Consider the following 5286-nt stretch of genomic DNA (forward strand, 5'->3'; position numbering starts at 1 on the left):
GCAAAAAAAAAAAAAAAAAAAAAAAATCACAAGCAAAAAATAGCCAAAATACAAGGACATTCATACAAATTTAAAATTAATGTAACCCAATGTCTAATTGTCATTCCTTAAAAACCAACTTCATCAATTCTATATGAACTGAAATAGTATCAAGGAGCAATTGAGATGTTTAACCCAAGTTTAAAATGTAGTAAAGACTTAGTCAAAAATAAGCTGGTATTTATTAAACTATCACAAACTCAAAAATGATCTAGAAATCACAAAATGGCATGTGTGCAGGGCCTATCCCTAAACAATATAAGACCTCCCCCACAACATTTACCAGATATGTATACTATCTTAATTACTATCACTATTCTTTTATACAGACTATTTTCTACTTTCCACATATATTTGAATTACTGCCCTATTCAATAATTATTATTTCAACCAATAATATAAAAACAATTAAAATTTATCTCAACCTTTTACTTCACTAAATATGATTGTCGTCCATTTCTGTTAGTTATGGAGTCCAAAAACTGTTCAATGATGTTTTCTTTTCTAGCTAGATTGCACAATGAAGTAGAACAAAAATTTAATTTTTTATTATTGTTTAGGATTCATTGAGGGTACAAAGGATTAGGTTACACTGATTGCATTTGTTAGATAAAGTCCCTTTTATAATTGTGTCCCACTCCCAGGAGGTGTGCCATACACCATGACTCCTATAACAAAAATTTTAAACAATAGCAAAAAACATAATGCTAATTTTGCCAATAAACTTTTAATGAACAAGGATATTCCCATTTAAAATTCTCCTCCAGATACAGTGGCACGTGCCTGTGATCCCAGATACTCAAAGGCTAAATTAGGATGATTATTTGAACCCAGGAACTTAATGCTATTCACATGCTATGATCATGCCTGTAATAACCCATTGTACTCTACCCTGAGCAATATGGCAAGATCCTACCCCTAAAAACAAAGATTAAAAAACAAACAAACAAAAAAAAAAGTTACTATTAGTCAATCTGTCTGTCTGCATTCAAAGAAAAAGTAGCAAGAAAAAGTTTATAAACACAGAACCATCACCAAAAACCCAAACCACCATAACCTCACCACCATCATCAGTCAGACATTAGATGTACTATTACATCATAAACATATACTTGTAAAACTTAGAAGTTTAACCAACAAAATTTTTTTATGTAGTATTTCAATTTGATGAGATTTGATATCTATAAATAGACAGAAATAGATATATGTACATATTGCTATAGATATCTACAAGTATCTTAAGGATACCAACTTTCTTTGACTAAACTCCTGTTCTCATATTTCCACTTGGCAATCAGCCCAAAGACCACCCAATGACCATGAATCACTACTCAGTTTTAAACTCAAAGAGAATGCACATGACTCCCCTGAACGTGGGAAAGTACTTAGGACCTCCCACAAGGAGAAGAATTCAAGAAGATTTGAAACTACTGTTTGCTGTACATATTATACTGGGAATCAAGCACTAGTTACTCCTAACTCTGAGACATTAGTAATCCTTGACAAATATATCATATTTGGTATCACAAAAGAGAACATCACCGGCAAATGACTACATCAACATGTAAAGAGATGCCCCAAATTTTGAAATCCAAGTGGTAAGGCCACTTTATTAAGACTGGCAATGGCTGCTGAGGGCCAAATACAACAAGAACAATAAGGTAACTTGGCCATATACACAAAAAGTAGTCAAGTAACAACCTCCTCCAACCACTACCCTTCAGATCTCCTAAGGTTTCCTCCTGATCACTGCTCTGTAAGTAGTTCCCTTTGAGTCTTGTGCCTGTTCCATACCCTGAGTCTGCTCCAACTCTTGAGCAAGCTAACATCTTGCCTCAGACCACTCTTTTTGTATTAAATGAAAAAGTATTCATCAAGCACCTACTTTGTCCCAGGCAATCTGGTAAGCAGGTGGTATACAGTGGTGAAAAAATTCATAGAGTCATTGTCCTCATTGAACTTATTATCAAAAGTGGCAATTGAACATTAAACACCTCACACATTTCAATAAATGAAGACAGCTCAAGCTGATGAGCCCCTTAGAATGGAAAAGAGAGAGATGGGATCTACAAGGTGTACTTAACATCAACCATGAAATGATCGATGAAGAATCACAAAGAATGTCCAGGCAGACTTTTATTTCCAGTTTAAATTACACATTTCAGACTGATATAAAGTTCTCAGTCAGGAGACTCAGATAGTCTTTCCTGTCTCTAAGTCATGCATACAGCCTCTGGAGCTTAGAATTAGGAAACACCTTGTGATCAACGTGATTGGCAGAAGGACCCTCCATACTTTGCCACATAAATCTGGGCTACGTGCCCATCTTCATTCTCCTATCATTATGTTCTGTAAGCATGAAATATTTAATTGCTGCAACAGGTAAAATTATTCATTTTGGAAAAGGCCACTGAGTTAATGACCTGACTCAAGTATCATAAAAAATAGTCACAAGTAACTAAAGACATTTATTCCCCAAAATAAACAACCAAAAATTGCATCATTCATACTTTATTAAAATAAGGTCTGGGGCACATTGACCTACAAATGGAAATTTTACAAGTCTCTACTACAATGATCTGTAATGAAAAAATACTATGAAGTGAAATTTCAGGAAAATTTCCATATAGTTCTCTGGTCACTAACATTGGATAAATATTTGGAAAAATACCAAAAAAAACCACTTTGGATTACAGTCCATGAAGTAGAACCAGTGTAGATATCCAAAGTAGATGCACATATTTTATTTATTTATGGAACAGATTTTCACTCCAGAAATAAAAATGTCATCACTCTATTGGTATCTTAAAGATTTAACTTGTTACCACAGCACAGTAGACTTCAGGTCAGCTACAATCATTTTGAAAAGTAATTCTTCAATAGCTTCTAAAATGTATAAGCACACATACTCTTCATGTCATTGGTCCTATGTTAACAAATCTATCACACAGATGTACAGACATCACGATACATGAACATATGAAACAAAGTATCTCTTCAAGCATTGCCTTAATGACAATGATCCAATAATGATGTGTAAGTTCTTAAGAGAGAACTGGATTAATAGACTGAAGGATATGTTATGAAAATATATGTATCTATTGAAAACAAGTGATAGCAGAACTTTATTGAAAGGGAGGGATCGATCCTCTGATGCACTTTCAAACATGGAGAACTCAGAAAATCAAACACATTCACATTAACAATGAACTACGTTTCCACCACTCCTTGAATTTAATTAAAAGACAACAGGTTAGTAGCCAAATATCATATGGCTTCCCAAATATAGCCAGACTATATGTAACAACACTTTTTTATGCCATATTTTTATCAAAGCTCTTTTCATCACACTATTGTGCAAACTGTAAATAAGTGGATTCAGCAGAGGTGTAAGCAGTGAGTAGGACAATGATATCAGTTTCTTGGTTTCTGGTGAGTAGCCAGATTTGGGTTGCAAATAAGTCATGTTGGCTGTGCTATAGAAGAGGGTCACAGATGTGAGATGAGAGGCACAAGTGGAAAAGGCCTTTTGCCTCCCAGTCGTTGATGGCATCTTCAGAATGGTGTAAAGAATTTGAATGTAAGACAAAAGTATCAACAAGAAAGGAACCATAACAATCAAAATAGTAGCTATGAAGGAATATATTTCAAACACAAATATGCCTGCACATGCAAAGTCTAGCACTGCTGGGACTTCACAAGATATATGATTAACTTCATTGGGGCCACAAAAGGGAAAACTAAATACCCATGTGGTCTCCATAGTAGTTGCAATGATCCCTGAGACTCACAAGAATATTACTAATGTCATGAAAACTCTTTTGTTCATAATCACTGAGTAGTTCAGAGGATGGCAAATTGCAGCAAATCGGTCATAAGCCATTGCTCCCAGGAAAAACATTCAGTCCCACCAAAAAGAATAATGAAATACATCTGTGCAAAACAGCTCACAAAAGACATCACAGTTTTCTCATTGGAGAGGACCAGCAGCATCTCAGGCATGATGACTGCACTGAAACTCACTTCCACCACAGATAAGTTCAGGAGGAACAGGTACATGGGAACACGGAGGCTCTTGTCTGGGGATATGACGACTATAATGATGGCATTTCCCATCAGAGTTACCAGGTGAATAACTAAGAAAACCCCAAAGAATTGCTCTTGGACTTCAGGAAAAGTAGAAAAGCCCAGGAGAGTGAATTCAACCACAGAGCTTTGATTTTGCTTTTTCATTTTCAGTTAGTGGAGTCCTACATTCATTTTATAAACATAGTATGTAAAGTCTACAACAAAGTCACAGTCCAGTCTTCAGAAATTCATGGCAGAAAACAAAAGCAGAGTTCATCCTGTCAGAAACTGACTTTGGGAATTTGGAGAATGACCAATTTTTGGAATAATGAATCTTTAAAATATCAAAGGAAAAGTAAGGAATTCTGGCTCAGAAATATTATTTGATGACTACTAAGTAATATCAAAGATCTACTTCTACTTGTCCACTCTGCAGTTTGAAAATTAACCACAGTCTTAAAGCAAATAAAATGTGTTATGACTTAGGTTCCATTTCTATAAATAGTTATACATTATATATTTTTTTCTTAATTTTAAATAAATATAAAATTTAAGACCACAAAACAGTGTTAAAAAGTGCATGGATTAAAATAAAAAACCTCAATAATTTTGATGATAAAGGAAAAATTGATAGTTACAGGAAGCATTCATTAGGTTCAGTGCCTGTGACTTCATTAAATGTGATGACACTGTAGAAACACAGAAAGGGTTTGTGATGAACCTATCATCCCTAATATGTGGTTTATGTGCTGATTCTGCCCACATTGCACAGAGCAAATCATATTAGGATTGATCTAGATGAAAAACGTTTAAGGCCACTTCTTTATGTCTCATCTTAGTGACCTTGATGACCTTGGGAAAAGATCATTTTTTGATCACTGTGAACCTGTAATTTGAAATATTCCATTTTCCCTCTGTTTCGCTCTTGTTTTTGATTTCTCTCTTGTTTTTGACCTTACTTTCCACCTTATAAAGTTCATTTAATAATTCTTTACTCAAAAAGAAAATGAAAGGATTAAAAAAATCATTATTATTATTTACTCAACAAGCACTAATTGACCACCTACCATATTCTCAGCTTTATATGCTCAGGGAACATTTGACCCAACCATTCACAAAAGACTCACCTCAGTACAGAAAATGCTTCTGACCCTAAAACCTGGACTCTGTACATCCCAC

General features: G+C 34.6%; 1 pseudogene; it reads right to left on the reverse strand.

Moving 5' to 3' along the window:
- Nucleotides 1-3292: 3292 nt before the first annotated feature.
- Nucleotides 3293-4272, reverse strand: LOC100956737 (annotated as a pseudogene).
- Nucleotides 4273-5286: the final 1014 nt, after the last annotated feature.

Source organism: Otolemur garnettii, unplaced genomic scaffold (assembly GCF_000181295.1).
Source record: "Otolemur garnettii isolate 467f Iridium unplaced genomic scaffold, OtoGar3 scaffold00001, whole genome shotgun sequence".
Classification (NCBI taxonomy): domain Eukaryota; kingdom Metazoa; phylum Chordata; class Mammalia; order Primates; family Galagidae; genus Otolemur; species Otolemur garnettii.